Source organism: Prinia subflava, chromosome 2 (genome assembly GCF_021018805.1).
Source record: "Prinia subflava isolate CZ2003 ecotype Zambia chromosome 2, Cam_Psub_1.2, whole genome shotgun sequence".
Lineage (NCBI taxonomy): Eukaryota > Metazoa > Chordata > Aves > Passeriformes > Cisticolidae > Prinia > Prinia subflava.
The window spans coordinates 6,739,437-6,760,091 of NC_086248.1; the positions used below are offsets into that span (position 1 = coordinate 6,739,437).

Genomic DNA, 20,655 nt, shown 5'->3' on the forward strand with positions numbered 1-20,655 from the left:
CTGTGGTTTCCACCAGTGGCCCTGTGGAACTCAGGTATCTCAGAGTGAACATCACAACACTGACCTTCCTCAGAGGCCAGATTTATTCTCAGCAGAGAAAGGAAACCTCTCACAGTTGCCAGATTTAGCTGATCAAGAACTAACAAGAGCTGGAGGAGCAACAACAGTGGCCTCCTCCGCTCTGCCTCCAGAGAAAAATCTGGCTTTTATTACAAAATTCCAGCCTGGAGCTTCCTCCCACAGGATAGACCAAGGAGGCCCAGACTTGTATAAATTAACCAAAAATAACACTTCCAGGGAGGGAGAGGATGATTGAGGGAATTGCTGATGGGGTAGAGGTCTCTCACCTCCTTCTCACCAGTTCAAGTCCAGAAGTCAGGAGGAAGGAGAGAAAGCTGTGACTTTGAGAAGTGTGCTGCCTTTAGCTGTTTCACTGGGAAGCAAATGACTGCCACAACCACCATCACGTCAGGCAGCCCCAAGCCAGCAGACAGAAGAACAAAAACTGTCCTTCTCATCCCCACAATAATCCATTTTAAAGAGCTGTGGGTTGCATGTGGCAAGGCTCAGATTGATGGCAAGCTCCGGGCTCCACCAGCAAATATGTTTAAAAATAGACAAAGTAAACAGGATTCTGTTTGGGGAGGGAAGGAGGCAGGCACCTTTTTGGCCAGCAGCAGGGATATGGTCTGGTTAATCCTGACCATCTCCACTACACATCCTCATTGCTATGGCAATGTCCCATAAACAGAGCAGGGTTCAGCAGCTCCCTGGAGCAAGGAGGCAGCACTGTCCTCAGGTAGTGGCACTGCATCAGAAGAAGGAAAACAAGAAATTTGTGCAGGCAAGCTGAAGACTCACTAGAGCGTGTAAATGTTACCTAAATTTGTGCATCAGCATTTAAATACCACGAGAACTGGAGCTGGAGCTGAGCAGGAGCAAAGCAGATGAACTCAGAGTGTCTGATTCAGCCTGAGGAGACGGGGAAGCACAAGGAGCTGTGAAGCACCCACAAACTGGGCCAAGGCTACCCCAAATGCTGCTGCTGTGCCCAGGAGAAGCCTGTGAGAAACTAAAGCAGATGGAAGCCAGCGTGCTGGTGGGCAGCAGCACAGAATCCTCGGAGCAACCTCGGGCAGGACAGGCAGCACCACACCAAGCCCAAGCACTGAAGCAGGAAAAAGCAGCTCTGAGAAAAGGACCACCAGCACCACATGAAGCCACCAGTGATAGGAGATCTCTCCTGGGGGTCTCAGTGGCCATCATGGGTTTGTGGAGCTGCAGAGGGGTCTGGCTTAGGGATGAGAAGTAGCACAGACCCACTGTTAAAAAGCAGGACTTGTTTGCCCTGCCCTTGTGCAAGACGAGAAAGCGGGAAGGGAAGGGAAGCACGTGCTCATCCCACCTTCTTGCAGAGTGTTCACAACCTGTGGCCTCTTGGAACACTGGTTCCCCCACTGCAGTGGAGTGGCTGCTGAGAGAGGCTTTACTCAAGGTAGTACTCTGGTGAGGTAATCTAAGACAACAGGATTAAACTGAAAGAGACAATTTATGTTGTGCAACAGGAAATATTTCCAGACAGTAAAGTCTGTTGGGCTCCAGAGCACTTTCCCAAGGTAAGCAGCAGAACTGGAATGGCCATCCCTTGGCTCATCTGTCAGGGCTACACGAGCACTGTGTGGTGTGGAGAACACGTCACACAAGGAGAGAGACAGGACAGGGACCCCGGGTTTGCTGCTGCTGCAGCAGTTCTGTGTAAAAACAGGGACCCAGCATTTGCTTATACACAGAACAGATTTCTGTTGCCAGAAGAAAAAGCTGAGATGTAGGGCAAGTATGAAAGCAAAAAAAAAAAAAAGAAAAAGAAAAAGAAAAAAAAAGCCAGAAGGGTCTTGGTGGTACTTTAGACCCTTCAGTTCCCATCATGATCTCACCCTGAGTGGGTTTCTCTTCTTTTGCTTCTCCTTTGCAAGTGTCAGCAAAAAGCAGATATTAAGGGTCTGATTCTGATTCTTACCTGCCCTCCACTGCTGTATATCAAGAATAACATCACTGAAATCAGCAGGGTGATCTCAGCTTAAAATGAGGTGGGCTCACATTTAAATCCAAAAACATTAAGGATGAAATTATGTTCACCTCCCAACTAGCACATAGGTAAAGTTTGGGGATAGTTTAGAAACCGACTCCCAAAAACTGCACTTGAGACAGATGTTTGTCTCTCAACATCTGTAAATATGGGTGCATTTCCAAAGGACTGGAGGTCCTATCTCCCTTCAAGCACCCAGAGCAGTCCCTGAAGCTCAGTTAGCCCACAGTCACCTTGCACAGGCAATGATTCCATTCAGAGCTGACTTGCCTGTTGAACCCCTGTGAAAATGCCAGTCTGTCACCCCATCTCCTTTCACATCCAGAATACAGAGCACAGCTCCAGGTAAAGGCTGCTCCTCAGGCTCCTAGGATGTGCTGGGAGCAACTCCTGCTACAGTTTCTCTCCTCCCTCTGTTACATGCGCTCATTACTCTCTTGGCTATGTCTCTGCTAGTAAACTAAACCCTGCCAGAGCCCATTCTTCAGCCCTGAAGCCAATTGGCAGGGCCTGACACCTACATATTATTAAACTGTCTTACACTCTGAAACAAGGTGACTACATCCAAACTGCCTTTGGAGTGTCCTGGCCCTTCCTGAACTCCAGCAACACCCAGAAGTTGTTGCTCAGCTCAAGCTGTGTGTGGTAGCACAGCCCCTTGAGACCAGCTCACTAGTACATGTACAAGCCAGCTGTGAGAATACTGAAAGTGAATACTTTTTGATAAATCCGTCAGTAGCACAACACTCAGAAAGAGTCTGGGAGACTGGAAGACCCAAAAAAGGATTTCCTACTCAACTTGATTTTTTTAAAAAAGTGCCATTCATAGAGGAACTGTGAAACAAACTTTGAGCTTTTACCTAGAAATTGGCTCCAGGCAAAGCTGTCAGCAAACATCTCCTGGGTCCCCTATTGCTCATGGCAAGCAAGACAAGGGGTGCCAAGGCTGGATAGGGAGCTTGAACTTTCCCCAGCCACGGGAGATGTGCCTTGGCTGGAGGCAGGGGAGAGGGACTGAAGTGAGGCTGAGCCCAAAGCCCCTTTCCTACATACCCATCTTGTACCTTCTTCCACCACTTTCTCATTAGGGAGGGGGGAACAGAGAGAATTCTACTGCCAAACCAGCATAAAAGGAGACGGAGTTGAGGAAACAACATGAACCCAGCAGTGACTGGGAGGTAAACATACAGTACACAACGCCTTGGGATCATTCTTCCTGCGGCCAGCTCCAAGGCTTTTATTGCCCCACTTACAATCAGCTGGTAAATACTGTACATATAATTGACCTTTCTAAATGCTGCTGGGTTGCTGGAGGTGTTGGGAGCTAATCCTGCCTGTGAAGACCCGGAGTTGTGCAGCAGCGACTTTATCTGCCGGTGTGTAATGCTCTGCAAGCGCTTTTTTCCCTCGCTTACTGACACATTGAGATTTACTGCCCTGTGTCAGTGAGTTCAAGAAAGCCTTTTAACTCTGGAAGCTCCGGGAACCGGCTCCAGCACATGCTTCAGGATTTATCTGCCGTTTTGTTACGCCTTGTTTGTCCAAGAAACAGTCAAGACTGAACGAGTCAGGAATGACAGAAATAGTACATGAAGTCACAGTTGCTCCACTTTAAAGCACAAGCATTTGTGTCGTTTTCCTACCAAATGTATGTGCGTTCAGCGAGCAAATAAGGCAATGGCAGAGGAAAGGCAACACAGGCAGGATTTTACAGATGCCAGCTGAGTTGTGCCCGCTCCTCCAAGCGAGGGTAACACAGATTTCCACACGTATCCGCTCTTTCTGTCCAGAAAAGCAATCCCTGGGACTGGACACACTCACAAACCCCGTGAACGCTGCCGGCAAGCCAGCCCTGGGAAAAACCTGTGAACACTAAACTGAAGCTGAAAGACAAGTAAAAGAAAACGCTGAGCAGCCCCTGCTCTCCCTAACCTCCGCTCACTGCCTGCCCGGCTTCTGTACATCCCCGTGCTGCTGTCCCCTCATTAGAAAGCCCTGTTCTCCGTCAGTCACATCCACCAGCACAGCGCGCCAGTGCCAGCCCGCGCAGCTGACCTGTCCTACGGAGTGAGACCACGCCGGGCTCCCGTCCCCTCCGCGTCCCCTCGGCCACCCAAACACCCGAACACCCAAACATCCAAACACCCGAACACCCAAACACCCGAACACCGGCATCCCCCGGTCCCGCTCCCGAGCACCTGCACGGACGGGAGGACCACGGCGGCCAAGTTTGCGAGAGGAGGATGTCCGTGCTCTCACCGTCTCAGGTTCCCAGCAGCCTGGGACGTACAGGAGCTGCGCGGAGAGGAGAAAGTTGTTCTGGCGTTCTGTTCCTTGGCGTTGCTGGCAGCGGGCTGGGAGCTGAGCCCGTGGGGAGGGCAGGAGGGGAATGCGGTGTGCCAGGCGGCAGGGCGAGGTGTGCCCGGGCTGTCACATGCTCCCCCAGAGCCCCGGCCGGGAGGGCGCACGCCCCGCGCGTCTGCGGGAGCGCTGGAGCGCAGCGAGCGCCGGGGAGGGCAGCAACAGGAAATGACACAGAAACTTCACCAGGCTGCGATCCAAACTTGGCCCCCGACATGAAAGAGACGGGACGCAATCGGGGGCGGGTGGGGGAGAAATGTTTCCCCCTCATTAACCAGCGTAAAAATCTGCTGACTGGGGAAAAAAATCACTGTGACAAGTTTTATTAAAGCAAGGAATGAAGGGGGGTAGGGGCGGGATTCCCATCAGAGTTTATTTATTTGAGCAGGATTGGTGCGATGATGTTAGACACTAAGAGCAAAATGCCATTTTCAGCGGTTTCCTGGATTTTCTAAGCTCTCGAATACTCCAGCGTGTGCCTGAGGGCAGCAGGCAGGAGGAGCAAGGTCCGCCCTGCACCCCGTGCGGCAGCTGCTGCCCCGAGAGCCCGGGCGGCTGTGCCGGGGCGCGGGGATCGCTGCGAGTGCAGCGCTGCCCGGAGCGGGGCATGGCCCGGGGGTCCCGGGATGGCCCGGGGGTACTGCGGCGCTCTGCCCGCGGGTCCTGGGATGGCCCGGGGGTCCTGGGATGGCCCGGGGTACCTGGGGGGCTCTGCCCGGGGGTCCTGGGATGGCTCCGAGTGCAGCGCTGCCCGCAGCTCCCGGAGCGGAGGGGATGGCCCGGGGGTCCTGGGAAGGCCCGGGGGTCCCGGGATGGCCCGGGGGTCCTGGGATGGCCCGGGGGTCCTGGGATCGCCCGGGGATCCTGGGGGGCTGTCCCAGCCTGGGGAGGAGCGCACGGCCCCGCACACCTCGGGGACAGGGCAAGTGGCAGCCCAGGCACCCGCGGGATACCCGTGCCGATGGCACGGCTCTCAGAAGCAGACAATCACACTGAGTGTGAGTCAAACCTTTGCTGGGATAGATGTAAGAAACTTCCTTTATTGAACAACATTGGATGGATGCTTCAGAATCATATAATCATCAAATCATTAAGGTTGAAAAAGACCTCAAACATCACCAAGTCCAGCTAACAACATGCTCACCACTAAACCACATCCCCAGCTGACACCTACACGTTTTCAGAACACTTCCAAGGATAGTGACTCCACCATGCCCCTGAAAAACCCGTTCCAGTGCCTGACCAGCCTTCCAGTGAAGAGATTTTTCCTGATATCCAATCCAAAGGATTTTCTAATAGCACTATTCGTAATCTATTTGGATTATTTTTCTAATATCCACTCTAACCTTCCAGCAAGACAAACCCTCTGAACACCTCTCTACATGCTGGGTAAAGGGCACAACAGCTACTGAACTTGGTGGCAGCTTTTAAAGCATCCTTTTGACCTAACACCTAAAATGTGTCCTTCACAGGCAGCACAGACCTAGCCTGTCTCTGGGCTCTCTGCAAATCCCACCTGCCCCTGCAGTAGGCAGTGCCATAAACTCTTTGATTGGAGCACATGGGACTTCCTAAGGGGTCTTCATCTTCCTGATTTCATTTCCAGTCCACTGCTGAAAGGTGGATGAGATGCCCACACAATAAGGTCACTGTATATTGAACAGAAGGTTGTTTGGAAGAAGCTGTATCGCTCCTTATCCTACTGAAAGATGTCCTACCAGGTATAATAAACTGTAGGAACAGTTGGAACCCAGGTCTAAGCTCAGATTAAAGTCTTTCCTGGAAAGAAAAAATATAAACATAGCCATTCTGCCCACAAATATGAAAGTGGTAAGATTTTTTTCCTAAAAATTGACCTTTCTCAGGCTGAAGATGGCTTCACTGAGACCTCTCTGTTTACCAATCAATTTTATAGGAGTATAATATTCCCACTAAACCACGAATTTTAAGATATTTCTATTTAATAGGAATATTTTAAGGCCAGGTGAGATCATTCATTTGATAATTTCCATCACCTGGCCTGATCACCTACATAGCTGAAGCCACAGAATGGTGTCCCAAAACAACACCTGAATCATTACAAATTATGGCCCATCACGTGAGGACACATCCCTCCTGAATCAGAGGGAAGGACAATCCACCCCAGATAAATTATTTCAGTGGCTATCACCTCATCAAGAAGAAGGGCTGCCCTTCTGATCTGCTTTTGTCTGGCCTCCCTCTCCACGCTCAGCCCTGGCCATCACTTACCAGTCTTTCCTGGCCATCACTCACCAGGAAGCTGTAGATCAGGCATGGACAGAGAAGTCCGCAGCCCACCAAGGTACAGCCCATCCTCAGTTTAATCCCAGAACAGCAGGAATTTTTCAAGCCCAAGCATAGCTGGGAACCCTCCAGTATTTTGGTTGAAAGCAGCCAGGCCATGCAGCTCTGAGTGGAAACTGGAGCTTGCTGCTCCCTCACCATGCAAGCTCAACTTTACAAAACCACAGACAAGTCATCTCGTAACCTTGTCCTGAATAAATAAAAATAGCTGAGCTTTTTTGGTCTCTCATGGTAAGGCAGATTTATGGACAAACCACAAACCGTGCCTGTCACTCTTTCAAGATCCATTTCCATTGCATTAAAGTTCTTTTTCAAATGTGCCTACCAGAACTGGATGTGATATTACCTCACCTATACTGTAAATTTTTAACAGACCTGGACTCCTATCCAGTTGCTCCATCAGATGCATCCATCCCTCTCTTTGCTGTGCCTTTGCGAATGCAGTAGCGACCTAACAAGCTGAATTACAGATTTATTGTTATAGTATCATTTTACTCCAAACTTCAACCTTAAACACAAAACACTTTCAGATTTGGCGTTTACACAGTGTTCAACATATGCTTTAATCCAAACAAGGGCTTTGACCTGCCTAACCTTGGGTGTATTTTTTTTGCTCCTGTGAAGGACTTGAGCACAAGCGTATGGTATCGGCTGTCACTTCCTTAACGAGAGGTTATTTTCAATTAATCAAAGAAATATAAACAGAGCCTTGTATCAAGTTTAAATAAGCTCAGAATAATTCTGCCCTTAAAACAGATGTCTAAAGCTGTGTCTCAGATCAGAGCTAGTGCACTGTCAAGAAGAGATCTTGCAGATCTGTTTGCTCAACCAGCTCAAAAAAACCAAGTATCAGCTCCAAATCCTGATAAAGTCCAATGTGGCCCATTGAAGTCAGTGAATTGGGCAGCCCACGATGCAGATTAGGGTAACCAGGCCAAAATCAGATTTGTGAGGTCTTTACAGATTAGAGAGAACAGCAGAAGGGAATTAGATAGCACCACATTTTTTCAAAGTAAGGCTAGCCCTGTATCAAGCCCAGCACACCATAGCTGCTTCCCCATGGTTCTGATTGTGAAGAGGTTAAACAATAAAATGAGAAGAGGAAGAGATTAACTGAACAGGGTCAGGCTGGTCTTTGGTCCCAGGGCCAGCAGGCACAGCCCCATGAACACTGGAGGCTAAATGCCCTTAACCTCCAAAAGAGAATGGCCTCATGCAGACCATTTGTTGGGAACAGTCTCTGGGTCATGCTACTCTTCAAGCTATGCCAGAGACTTGGCACCCCACCCTGGGATAAACAGGAACCATGATAACATTTAACATCATAAAAGTTTTCCAGTGGCAGGGCCCCGATGCTGTTTAATTAACTAAAACAAAAAACTAAAGATAGCTAATTTCAGAATGTTAAGTTACCCAAAAGACCCACAAGACTTTTTCTTCATCCCGAAGCCTTGAGTAAACACAGGCTTGCCCTGGGAGTCTGACTTTTCCACACAGCTTTAATATTCTTATTTCTTGTACTTCAGACACTGGGTTTTGTCTGTAAACTCTCCAAAGTAAGGAGTACTTTGTATCTATTCCTAGAGCTTGGCCCTTGCTTGTCATTCAAAAAAACAGTGTTTTAATCCCTGGGGTGGGATGTATCTGCACTCTGCTTAGCCAGCTCAAGGGTAGATCTGAGCTAAATATCTGTACTGTCCCTCTCTAGTAAATAGAGGCTGGCCCTTGTGGAAGATAATTTGTTTTATCCAAACACAGTTTAACACAGATGAGATGAACCCCTCTGGTGCTGACCCTCCTGATCCAGGGATTACTTGCCCAGCTAATTATTTCAATCTCTGCACCTAATTTTCCATGTCTACCAAGGAGGTCAAAAATAAGATATGTGTTTGCCTGTCAGACCAAAGCACAGATTATTTCATATGTACAAAATAAATCTTATGATGGTGCTGTCACAACTTTTGATGTCAGAAGCAAGTCATCTTGTGTAGCCTCTAAATGAGGCAAACTCTGATTAAGCCATTAAGTTTTCATGCAGTTACCACTGGAGCCCCAGATGCTCTGTGGCACTGAAGTACATCTTCCTAGCAGAGACCCCCTCTGGATTACAAGGTGTCAAGGGAGAGGGAAAACCACCATGTCTTTTATTAACTGACCATCCTGATAGTAGTAAATGACTTTTCAAAGAGAATTAATATGAAAGAGCTTCCTGAACTTATTTTTGTTGTACATATATACACACACATATATATAATTAAACATCTCTGCACTAGGTGCCATTTTCTCTCGCTAAAAATACTCACTATAATCAGTCAGCTTTTCTGAAAGTGTGTTCTGATAATCTGAGCTCATTCACAAACAGCACCTGCAGCAACACCCAGTAGAGGTAGGGGAACACATTTGAGAGTATTCACTTGGCAACTTGCTTCCTTGAAAATGAGCATGACATTTCCATTTCCACCTAGAAATAAGAGCAGAGGAAGGGAAATGGCTTGTTGCAAATGGACAGGTTTTGCCTGTTTATTTGTGAGGATGTGCATCATGCAACTGTTGAGATTCTAGGGTGAAATAACACACATGCATTTGGCTGCTACAGAAAGGGAATTTATAAGGGTTTTCTTTTTACTTATTTGTCTTTCTTTTATTTCCATTGAGGTCTTTTTCAGTCCAAATGGCATCATGGTCTCTGGCAGAAACCAGTGTGGCTGAAGGACCTGCACAACCCTGGTTAAGGACAGAGGAGGGGAACCAATCTTTTTTTATCCTTTTGGCAGACCTATAATTAAAACCACAGCATGAACCATGTGCCAAAATACTGGGTTTATTAACTATACTCTCACCTGGGGAAACCATTTCTGTTTGAAACAGTACCTTAAACTGCTTACAGCAGCAGGATTAAGGAGTGGTGAATTCAAGCAGAAGGAATAGTCTTATATAAGGGGTTTTTTTTCCTTCAGTACCTTTCATTTCATTCTAGATTGTTTGAATCCCACAAGAAAAATTACAATGCCTCAGAGATGTATTTTTTTCTGGCTTTTGCAGTTTTCATATGTTCACTTTGGATTATCTGCTATTGTATAAAAAAATATTTGTATACCTTTCCATGCATGTCTGCTCCTTCCCATGCTATTTTTGGTATTTATGAAGGCAGCTACATAAACTTCAGGGGCAAATGACCTTTAAAAATTAATGAACATCTGTAACATTTACATCCTATGTATTTTACAAAAGGAGAAATCTGTTTTCTTCTTCTCCCCTCTCCCCACTCCCCCCACCCCCAAACAGATAGGAATTGTCTCTCAAGTCTGTCTCTCCAGAAAAATCTGACCTACAAATGGCTTTCTCATAAGTCAGCTGACTAGTTTAGTCCTCATATGGATTTATCATTAACCACATAAGCACGTTGTCCATTTTGCCAGACCTAATGAATGTGCTATAAATAAAATAACTCTAAAAGCAGGTTTCACCATTCTTATCCAAGCTGTTGCTGCAAGTCCTCATAACTCCCAAACCCACTTACATTAGAAACATTAATCACTTGATTATAATTCAAAGCATCAGCTCTCTACAGCTGAAACTCCCTAGCACTTGACTTTGGCTAGACCTCTAACCTCAACTTATCACTTTCAGGCGTACTCCACATTTTCTTCTCCAATCTGTCACTAATGTAGGAAAGACGTGGGAAGTTGCTTTCAGGAGGTATTTTTAACCTAGGAGTGTCTCATTAAAAAGAGAGCTTAGTATAGAAATTCTGAAACAAAACCTTTCCCACTTCACTTAGCACAGCAACCTGAAAATACCAGAGGGGTATTTCACCACAACTCATTTCATTTTAAACCAAAGCAACATAAAGAAAAAGGAAGCTCTTTTGGAAAGGACACTGTTGAGTGTAATTCCTATCTACCCCACAAATATTTTATATTATCATAGGATTATCTGTAGAGCTTTATATTTTCCATCTTGAATGAAGGAGGCTGAATCAAGCCATCTATTATTCTGACTTGCCTGCTCATTCATTAAGAGTGTATTTGTACAGTGTGGGTTGTTTCTACTTATTTCAGCTGACAGCATGGAGATCATATTCCATCTTGACCAAAGGTTTTAAAAGACAAGAAAAACAAAAGATTAATCGTAGGATATTATTTTTAAGCCTCATGTGCTTTAGTCTGGAAATAGAAAGGCAAAGATAAAACTCCCAGAAGGACAGCCACAGCTAATGAGAGCCTGAGAGGAAATGATCACACATTCTTAGTTCTTCTGATGGATGTCCTTCCAGCCTTATTAATCAGCACTTTGTGATGCCGATAAATCACCGAAGTATGATAACAGATGAAGGTGAGTTTGGATGTAAAATGATCCATGGTGAAGGATTACAATAAAGGAAGAAAAGGAGGGGAAGCCAAATACAGTTTTATAAACTGCATCCTCAGCTTGTGAGGACTTGTAGATAATAAATGTCATTCCTTTTTGACATTATCTAAGAGATTAAGAATGTTTCTTGATGTATAACTGCTAGGAAGCCTCTGTAGCACCTTCTCCAGTTACCAGGAGGTTTATATTGCATCAATTGCTTTAATTTTCCATCAATTATAGTTTCATTTACAAAGACAAACTTTAAAGTATCTTTCTTCCTTTAACCTCTTTTTGAGGAAATACACTCCAGAGGCTGGAAAGGAGAATCCATGCAGAACACTGATGGTTTTGATCTTGCAAGGTTTGTCAGATCCTGCTTTGAGATTCCTGCAAGTTTTCTGGTATGACCTTATCCTGCTTGAATGATCCTATATCACAGAAGTGTCAGCAAGGTCTCCATGCCTCCAGTCACTCTAGATACAGAGTTGTTGGTTTCTATATTCAGCAAAAACCACCATCAATCAATCCACGTGTGTCACAGTTTGTGGTTTTCAAGGAAAGCATTTCGCAGGGCACTTAAGAAATAAGTAAATGCATTTGAGATGCTATTACTGATGAATCAGTTCCATTCCCTGCTTTCTACCAGTGAGTACAGCTCTGGCCATCTGCAGCAAACCAAAGCCATGCTTATGCACTGCAAATTCAAAATAAAAGGTTATTAAGATGAGGTAACTTGTCGATAAGGCAAAATTTGCCTTAAACCAGGAGAGCCAGAGGTATAACAGACATTTGGGAAAGAAAGGACTGAAGTATACTGAATGCCTTTGGGAATGCTCCCAAATGAAATGCAAATCTGGATGCTGCCCTGCAGCTTTTATTTGGTTTATGCCACAACACAGAGAGATCTCCTAGCTAACGCCCTACTGAGTTTTGTGAAGTCATGCTGCAGGACAGCACTTGGTTGGGAGATGCTCCAGCTGGGTCCAGATGCAGTGAAATTATGCCAGGGACATCATCTGTTGAACCGATGGACCCCATCCAGAGGCACATCAGCTTGAAGGTTCTGTGGGTGTGTCTTAGGTTGCAATGCAAGATGTAACCAGAATTATGTATTCTATTGCCATCTGTTAAATGGCAATTAACCCCCACCCCACAGGTGGGGCAGTGTTTATCTTGTCCACAACCCATCCTCCTCCAGGGGATATCTTCTGTTAATGGGCCATTGAGTCTCACAGCATGACTGGTAATGTCACATCATCCCACTGGGAGATGCTCTACCCAGGGGGAGGAGCCAACCATTCCTACCTGGATACAACCTGAGATTTGGAACACCAGAGCAGCCTGTTTCCACTGGATTTCCCAGAGGCAAACCAGACCCATCTCATCACCACTGGACCTTCAGAGAAAACCTTCACCCTTCTACAGGATCATTGCTTCAACAGAAACACATCTGTCACCCCAGGAGGACTGCAGCCACCATTTAATTGGACTGCTACAAACACCCTGACCAACAGGGTGTCAGGTTGAATTCTGACTCTGTCAGTGGATTTTTTTGTACTACTGCATTCTTATTTTAATTTTCCTTGTAAAGAACTGTTATTCCTATTCCCATATCTTTGCCTGACAGCCCCTTAATTTCAAAATTAAAATAAATCGGAGGGAGGGGGTTTATATTCTCCATTCCAAGGGAGCCTTCCCACACAGACAAACTTTCCAAACCAAGACAAGATATCAGTCTTACTCTGTGTGGAGCCATCCCAAACCGTCCATACCGTACTGTATTCTGTATTCTCTAGGAATATAAACTAGGGATATAGTCGAGTTTCATGGCACTTCACAGAGCTTCCCTAGCTGGGATGACAGCTGAGGTGTCTCTGGCACCATCTGCCCAAACACTCCCAATTCCATGTTGCAGATGCTCACAGGGAAATAGAAAAACTGGGCAGTCAGAGGGACAGCCTTTGAAGTGATTAGATGTCCCTGAATAAAATAAGGCAAATTTATCCCTGTAATGCCTGTTTTGTACTCCATGGAATAGTGGGGACGGCATTTCTGTTACTCTGTTCTTGCCAACATTTCTGCATGTTGCTGTTTAATGGGGAGTACTGAAAACACACATGAATGGACAGTAAATTACAGAATATCCCTTCAGGCTTTCTAAGCCATCATGAGCATTAACAGGAGACAAGTACATGTGAACATAAATTCTTAGCTGAGATGTGTCATTTCACCCATATACAAAGTGGAGTGGAGAAGAGAGAAAACTAAGAACAAAAGACAATTCTGAAAGAAAAGAAGTGGGGGGAAAGCCCTATAAATAATCTTTAGCAGCTTAGAAAACCAAGCAGAATACTTGGTGCCCAGTGTTGCGGTCTGAGGTCTGCTGTGTATGGATGCATAAGTCTGTGGCATGGAAATGACTCAGAATTCCAGTCCCAGGGAACACACTCCACTGGAGCAATCTAACTCCTCGCAGGGGGGTATGCTGGACTTACAGATCTGATTCTTGCCACATGATTCTTGCCAGATGTCTGGCCATAGACAGCTGATCACCAGCAGATTATTTTAAAATAGACTTCAGCTGAGACTCATCATTTTCAACCCAAGAGCACTTAATTCTTAAAATTCAAAGAGCTGAGTGCTTGCAATCAGCAAAGGAATATCCTTAAATTACAGTTTCATCCTGCAAAGCCTCTGCTCTTGAAATGTGGAGGCAGCTCAAAGAAATAAAGAGGTATCCTCTTCCCATTGTTCTTGGATGAAGCATGGTATGGATTTCTAGACCTGGATTTAGGCCTGGAAGCACATCTGGAGGGTGTCTATTCCTTGCATATGTTAGACTTGTACTACATTAAAGAAATTATGACTTCCATAAACATCATAAATGATGAAGAAATTTCCAGGCCTGAAACGAAATATTGTTGTTTATTATGTCACATTGGGACTGACCCCTGCAGAGATGATGACACCAAAGCCATGAAATGTCAGCCACAGAGCCTTGGACTGCTGTAGCAGTGTTCCTGTGAAGGCAACTGACTGAAACTCCACCATCCTGAGCTAAGGCACCAAACTTCCCAATCCACATGGTGACACCTATCAAACAGGAGTCACCTCACTGTGATACTCACCCTTATCTGCTGGAGAGGAGGGACTGCAACACATGAAAATGAGGAGTCTTTGGCAACAGAGAACAAGACAAAAGAACAAACACAGTCCTTCTCAGCAAGCTCACCTGACACAGGAGTTGGAGATAAAACACTCCTGGCTTCCAGTGCCAGTGATATGCCCAGGAGGAAACCTTCTCCTTCCCAACACTGCATTTGTTAAGTTGAATAGCTTGAAAAACCTTTAAAATTGGATATGGAGCTACCTCTGGTCACAGGAACAGCCCTGTCTCCAGCAGCAGCACTGCTGCTAGGGAGCATTACATAAACAAGTTCATGTCAGGTCACAATCAGAAGACAGGCAGAGGCAGAAACACTCCAGCAGGCATTATTTTTCCACAGCACAGCCAAAAGCAGGCAAATTTTGAAGAACAGTAAAATGCCTCTCTGTTTGCAGACACCATTTATTAATAGCAGGATGGATTTTCAGTCAATTTGTACCACAGATACCAACACCATCTTTGCTGCATTAAGTTGAAAGTGACATAAATTTTTAATGAACAGTTATTTAAATCAAGGTGCAAAACTCACTGGGGAACCTGCAAAATTCTCCACGATCTTGATTCAAAGATCTGTTCCCAAATCCAAATCCATATCCATCCAGTAAATACTAACCCATGAGTGTGTCCCATGTGCTATACAAGAAAACGTGAGATTAAGGATCCTGTTCTTGAAAATTGAAAAGGTAGGAACAGACAGAGGAGTGATTAAATCTTTCCTCACTCTTGCATTGTACTGCTGATGCTTTCTCATTTTTAATAGAGGTTATAGAGCACAGAGAAACAGGGCATCCCATGAAAGTGCAGGCAGTGGCCCAAGGGGCTCAGCAAGGACAGCGTTTACTCCCTACAGGGCAGGAACACAGGTTCTCAAACCAGGATGGATTCTGAGTCCCAAACTGGAAATGATCACAGACCCGGATGTGAAAAGGAAAACTGTACTGTGGTCCCAAAAAGGGTTTCAAAAACAGGAAACTTAGGGAAGTGCTGATCTTAAGGAATTTAGTTAGATGCCTATAATCATGTCATGTTAAGTTTTAATTATTTTCAATATCTCAGCGTTGTATTTTACCCTCAGGAAGGTGATGAATTTAAGCAAGGGGCTTACCACGTAAGCCAGCTGTCAGAAAAAAATAAACAACAACAAACTACAGGACAAATAAAAGAAAATCTATCTGACCTCTCTGAAGCCTATAAATTTTGCCCCAGCTTGTTATGAGACAGCAAACCCTTCTCAGTAACTCCAGTATGTATCAAAACTGGCCATTGCAAAGAAGCACAGTCATATTCTGTGAGAAATAACACAGATCTCTCTATTTATAACACAGCTCTTCCTGGGTTTTAGACATTAATCATTGGCCCATCTGAATACCCAGAATTCAGCTTTGCCAACATGTTCCAGACTGTGAGATTAGACTCCCGAATCAAATATTCCCCCTTCCTAATTTATGCCACTCTACCATTTCCACCTGAAATCCCCAGTGCCTCAGAGAAGGAAAGTTTCCTTCCAACAGGCAGCAGTGGAGCTGACAGGCGATGCTGATGCTAAACTCCCATTCTCTGCTTTTTTTGGGTAATGTCTGTCCTGTCAGGCTGGAGAGATGGATGTAACTATGGGACAGGTATGGGCACAGAGATATTTGGTACAAGAAACTCATCCAGCTGAGAATATCACGGCACAGCAAATCTCTCCTCCCCTGACTGTTCCAGTTTCTTGAAGAACTCTGGAATTCTGTGCCTGTATCTTTGTTGTCTGCACTTAGGAGGTCTCCAAGACATAATCAGGAACCAGAAGAAGACAATGGTTAGCAACTATGATTCTCTGGATCAATGGGAAAAGAAAAAAGGGTCTCATCAAAATGGTGGAACTTATTCCTTGAGGAACTGCAGACTACTTCAAGTCCCATTCCCTTTCACTAAAGGTGCATGGTTCAATTCTTTTGCATCTCTTATGTGAAATAAAAGTGCAGCTACTGCTGTAAAAATACAATAAAATATGTTTCTATAAATACATTACCAACCGAAGAAGGGTTGAGAATCTCCATCCTTTACTGGAAGCAGAGGAAAACATAATGCCAAAGAATGAGGTAAAGGCAGAGGTACTTGAAAGGAGGTTGTAGCAAGCTGGGGATGAGTCTCTTCTCCCAGGTAACAAGTGACAGGACAAGAGGAAATGGCTTCAAGTTGCACCAGTGGAGGTTTAAATTGAATATTAGGAAAAATGTCTTCACTGAAAGGGTTGTCAAGCACTGGAAGAGGCTGCCCAGGGCAGCGGTGGAGTCTCCATCCCTGGAGATATTTAAGATGTGTAGATGTGGCTTTGAGGGACATGGTTTAGTGGTGGGCTTGGCAGTGCTGGGTTAATGGTTGGACTTAATGATCTGAAAAGTCTTTTCCAACCTTAATGATGCTGTGATTCTAAAATATGTAAGAGATAAGCATTTCACAAAAGTCAAACTGCCTTAAAGTACTAAGAAAACAATACGCTGCACTTCAAACACTCTTCCCCAGAGGAGAGATTATAAAAACAATAGTGAAAGATGTATGATGATTTTGCCTAATGCACTACCAGAAGATGTTCCCATGCTCCTCTGATGGGTGCAGGAAAAGAATGGAAAATAACATAGTTGGGTTCAGACCAGGCCAGGTGATCTTTCCAAAGATTGCTCCTGTCTCTTTTCTCAAGAAGAACATACCCAAGAGACTCTGTATGCAAACAGCTACTCAGAAGGGAGCATGATACAATAATAAAAGCCAACAGACACATTTAGAATAGTATTAAAAATTAAAATTCCTTAGTGAAATCCAGTAGCTGCTTGTTATGTATGTGTCCAGCTCCCTGCAACACAATGCTTTCCTGAAACTTCAGGATGATTTTAGGAGGAGATAAATAAGTGGATGCTCTCCATACACCACACAAATTAAGGGGTAATTAGGCCTATCATCATGGGCTTGTCTGCACATCAGTCATGGGCAAAATCACAGAACATCTCTGACAGGGCTCAACAAATAAATAATTCATATACATTACCAACGTGTAATGGAAAAGGAGTCTTATTAATTAATCCAGTCTCGTGTTTTGATGAACCTACAAATGAGGCTGATAAAAGTAATAGCATTGAGGTAATGGGCTTTTGAAGAGCACCAAATTTGAATTATTGAGTAATATACTTGGCTGGTTTAAAATAAACATAGTACAGTGTAGATTAATTGGAGACCAGCTGATACCTTTCCAAATTAAATAGTAAACAGCAAATGTTCACTCAGTGAGTGAACTTTCAGCCCCCTACAGATGTTGGCTTACCCTTTGCTATTTAATGTTTTTATTGCTGACACGGAAGAAAAGGTTAAACTATTATGTAGTAAGTTTGTGGAATTTTGGGAAGTGTCATGGAATACAGAGGACAATAAAGCAAAACAATCCCAAGAGGAATTCAGTGAACTGCACACAAGCCAACAGTGTGAATTTCAGTAAAGTCCTGAATGTCAGATCCAACAGTGGAGAACTTGCTTTTCAGGCATGAGAAAGGAGGCCAGAAGCAAACTGGAAAAAGCCTAGAAAGTGACAGAATCTAAGTGGTGTTACACAGATATCTCCAGCAGCCTAATGCATGTACTGGAGATGTAATACCAAGTAAAAGAAGCGAAGAAATTATGTAACAACCCAACCTGGCGTTGGTGCAACTGCTGCTGCCATTCAGAGCCTAATTTAGAGGCTGCAGGTACTGAAGTAAAAATAATTGAGGGAAAAGACACAAGAATTAATAAAGAATTGGGAAATCTCATTCTGGAGAAAGAGATTTCCCCAGAAATCTTCATGGGAAGATTTACCTCTTTAATTTTACAAAGAAAAGGCTGAGAGGTTTCTTAATCACAGACTATAAGTATCCAAAGAGAGAACTGGAATTAGCTAACAAAGTTTCTTCAACCTTAAAAGATCTCATAGTGGCCAGTAGATAGAAGTTAAATCTAGACATTCAGAGTAGACATAAATCCAGTTTCTTTGACAATTTTGCAAGGGTAGTGGGATACTGGCAGTCATTGGGAATCATCAAACCATTTTTTTTTAAGTTTCACTCCAGTTCAAACAGCAATTAATTTGGGGAGGTCTTATGGCCTCTTGGCCTCAGTAATTTACCAGTTAAGTGACAGGGCTTCAAATGCTTTTGTGGGAGGTTATTTTACAACCTAATAAATGTCATCTTTGGGAAAAGTTTCATAGGATTCTGCATTTTTCTTTAATACACTACTAATGGTCCACACTGAGTAACTGATTCCCTTGTTTTCTGTTCTTATCAAAGCACAATTAAAATAATGATCTTTCAGCAGATAATAACACCTTTTCTAATACTTGTAAAGAATAATCAGAGAATGAATCAAGCAATTAATTCTTAGTTCTTAGTCATCCCTCCCACTCAAGAGCCAAACCAATGTTCACTTAAGCACAGGAATATGTGAGGAATGTTTACTTCCGCCAAGCACTGTAAAAGAAGAGGGAAATTTTGCATTTGTGACCCTAAGGTTGCCACAGTTTGTGGTATCTGTACCCAAACCAGAAGACTATGGAGAGAAAATGGAGATTCTTGCAGGGGCTGAAATAAATGTGCTCCTGTGGTTAACACTCACTCCTTCTCTCCATCAACACTCACTCCTCTCCATCTTCACTTGTTTTTTGGCTGTGGCTTGTCCCTTTGGTTGGTCATGCTTTAATTTCCCTCATAATCTCAATCTTCCTACTCAGTGTCTAAGCACTGCGTGTGTTTCCAGAAAACGACAAAAAATCATAAAGTCATAGAATTGTTTGGGTTGGAAGGGATCCTACAGATCCTCTCATTCCAATAGCAGGGACACCTTCCACTATTCCAGGTTGCTCCAAGCCCCATCCAGCCTGGCCTTGGACACTGCCAGAGGTGGGACATCCGCAACTGCTCTGGACAATGTGTGCCAGCTCCTCACCACCCTCAAAATAAAGAATTGTCAATTATCTGACATATAAAGGAAACCTGAGGGGGCACCTGGAGTTGAACCAGGGACCTCTTGATCTGCAGTCAAATGCTCTGCCACTGAGCTATACCCCCTGTCTGAGCAATCCTGCCCTGTAAATGAAATCAGGACATCCCCTGCCCCAGGGAGTTCACAGCATGGAAAATTAACCAGCCTTGCAGAACTGGTCCAGCACAGACAACCTCACTGCACTTCTTCCTGAGCCTTGCTTCCTGAGAAGATACACGAAGGGGTGTAGGAGTTCTAGGGTAGCACAACAATGTCTTATGAATGAATAAAAACTGAACCTTACGAATAGAGCTGGACACTGCCAGCCAATAAATTGCAAAATGATGGGAAAATTGCCTGTATTCCCTTTAACTCCTTCCCTGCACCTCTTTCCAGATATGGAACAGGGTTACTTGTGCAGCTCCTTTGCCCAGATGTGCACAGCAAGGTCAGCTGCATTGCCCATGCCTTTCCTCAGCCAGCACCATGCCCTTCTCCCCTCAACAGGGCAGCTGAACACCCACACTCAGAGTACCAGTGACCTGGTGATTCCAGGGACTGAATCTCTGTCTCAAAGCCATGGTGATATTCTCCAAAGGACAGTCATGAAGTTCAGCTTTCACTGAGTAATTCCCAGGCCTCTGGAAACAGGCTGGAGAACAGTAAGTTTAGTAAGGAAACAGAGATCCTACAGGTCCCTATTGCTTCACCAGCCCTCTGTCTGAAATATTTAGTAGTATCAAGATGCTTGCTAGAGTCACTATACCTGTTAAAATACCAGGGCAGTGAAAGAGCATGTCCATGGGGTCAGCCAGGAGGCTCTGGTATGGAGAATCCAATGTAGGCAAAGTCAGACAAACATTAGATAAATAAACGGGAGAGGCTGAACCCCAATGGAAACTAAGAGAATTTGTTTGCTCTAAATGGTGAACCACATGGACTGAGATTTTAGTAGAAAGCATCTACAGACAGATACATTCACTGGGACTCTGGGTGAGGTCCCCAGACTGAACGTTTTGGCCCCATTTGCTGTGATTTTGATTGATCCAAAGTTTGACAGATCAGAGGATATTAGTACTAGTGCTTTGGAAAGCATGATCTCTCTCAAAATGAGCACCATCCCACAATGAGCTGCCATAGCCAACCGTCCTTCCAAACCATTAATAAAGATCTTGAACAAAAACATTCTGACTTTGCTCCCTTCTGTTCCCCTGAGGTATCTTCCACCAAGTCTTGGCCTTTATTCATCACCATGTGTTTCTGGTGTCTCCAGCCTGTTTTCAGTCTGGTTTATAATCCTCATCTACAGTCAAATAAATTAAATTTTCAGATCAGTCCTTGTGAAACAATATATTAATTGCCTCAGTACATGAAC

At 44.6% G+C, this 20,655-nt stretch overlaps 1 protein-coding gene and 1 non-coding gene across 7 annotated transcripts in view; both read right to left on the reverse strand.

Moving 5' to 3' along the window:
- Positions 1-20,655, reverse strand: part of EVA1A (eva-1 homolog A, regulator of programmed cell death) — a 203,990-nt gene that overhangs the window by 61,545 nt on the left and 121,790 nt on the right. For 2 of the 6 annotated variants that reach the window (XM_063424137.1, XM_063424149.1), the window contains exon 1: positions 4,346-4,568. The exons of 3 other annotated variants lie outside the window; for them this stretch is intronic. The gene's annotated coding sequence lies outside the window, so the exon portion shown is untranslated. Of the gene's footprint in view, positions 1-4,284; positions 4,569-20,655 lie in introns of those variants that run through there. One more of the 6 variants, XM_063424142.1, reaches the window with a different exon arrangement.
- On the reverse strand, positions 19,295-19,366 carry TRNAC-GCA (transfer RNA cysteine (anticodon GCA)). Its single transcript has one exon. It is a non-coding gene; the product is annotated as a tRNA-Cys (tRNA).